Source organism: Mesoplodon densirostris, chromosome 11, assembly GCF_025265405.1.
Source record: "Mesoplodon densirostris isolate mMesDen1 chromosome 11, mMesDen1 primary haplotype, whole genome shotgun sequence".
In the NCBI taxonomy this organism is placed as follows: Eukaryota; Metazoa; Chordata; class Mammalia; order Artiodactyla; family Ziphiidae; genus Mesoplodon; species Mesoplodon densirostris.
Genome location: NC_082671.1, coordinates 8,501,169 through 8,502,674, shown reverse-complemented (window position 1 = coordinate 8,502,674; position 1,506 = coordinate 8,501,169). Strand labels below are relative to the sequence as shown.

The following is a 1,506-nucleotide window of genomic DNA, read 5'->3' as shown; positions in this document are numbered from 1 at the left end:
TCAGTGGGAAGTGTCAGAATGAATGCTCCCTGGTCCCTCTGTCGGGGATGTCATTGAGGATGGGGTCACAGCCTCCTGCCAGCCACCGTTTGCCCTCATTTCCCAAGGGCTATACATCTGGCTCCCCCGAGGTTATCCCCGTAGCCCCCGGCCCCATCAAGTGATTCCACCTGGGAGGCAGGGTAGGAATCTCCGGTGAGCCCGCCATCCCCAGAAACATGTCACCGGATCCTGAGAGATTGAAAGAGCCACCAGAGCCTGCAGAGGAAGCGGGTGTCAGGGAGCTGGTGGGGCTGTGGCCGCCCTGGGTGACTGACACAGCCGTCTTGATGGCATAGCTGTTTGCCTCCTCTTGGAACTTTCCAATATTTTTCTTATAGCGAATCCGCTTGTTGCCAAACCAGTTGGAGACCTGAGAGACAGTGATTCTGCACTTCTTGGCGGCTCCTCCTTAGCCTCCTCACTAAGATATGGGTTACTCAGGTGGGAGTAGAAATACTCAGTCAGGACCTCAGTGGCCTGTTTGCTGAAGTTACGGCTTTTTCATCTGGCCTCCAGGAAGCAGGAACGCAGGATCTTGACGGCCTCGCAGGTGCTCTGTTTGAGTTGCATCTGGATGGCGCTGAACTTCCGGTGGACGATGCTCACTGCGTGCTCCACCTCCTTGGGTACCACGGGCTGCGTGCGGCTCCGCTGCCTCAGCAGGTTCATGACGTGGCTGGTGAATTCTTTACATGCCTGCTGATACTTGTCCAGCTCCGAGTGGTAAATGTGGCAAATCTGGGCAACTTTGCTGCGATCATCGGAGTGTTCGATGGAGGTGTCGGGGACACACCGTCCCTGGCGGCTGCAGCGGTGGCAGCTGCTGCCGCTGAGCCACCCCCTTTCTCAGGCCCTGCCTCACCCTCTGCCAGAAGCATGTTGTCCAAGCTCATCAGCTGTGGGTCCACAGGCTCCTCCTCTTGGGAGCTTCGAGTGCTGAGGCCGGTTTTCTCCTTGATTTCACACAGGACGCTAAAGAGGGCAGGCTTCATTCGCTGGCGGTTTGGGGCATGTTTCTTGGCCTGGGCCTCATCCAGGCTCTGGTCGGTGATGGTCATTATCTGCTACAGAATGTCCCTCATGTCTTGCTTCCCTCAGCCTCCCGGGACCCCACCCCCAGCCCCACTGGGGTCTCTGCCACTGGGAGGTTCAGCAGGGCCCCCAGGCTCCCCACCCACCAACCCAAGGCCTCCCAACCCCCACCTGGAGGGGTCGGCCCCAGCAGCCACTTGTCCACAGGTGGGGGGAGCCCTGAGGCCCTTCCCTGCTCCGCCCCTCCCCCCTCACCTGGTTACTACTCCCCCAAACTCGCTGGGGCTGCTGCTCTCCCCGCCCCAACCCCTGCCTGGTCTCCTCCCCCTCCCGGCTCTCCCCGGGGTTCACCGTGGCCCTGAACGGAGACCTGGGGTACCATCTGGGCCCAACACAGGAGACCCCAGCCCCCCGGCGGTGGAGAGAGACAGT

General features: G+C 60.5%; 1 pseudogene; it reads right to left on the bottom strand.

Moving 5' to 3' along the window:
* Window positions 1-1,127, bottom strand: LOC132498832 (pre-B-cell leukemia transcription factor 2-like; annotated as a pseudogene).
* Window positions 1,128-1,506: the final 379 nt, after the last annotated feature.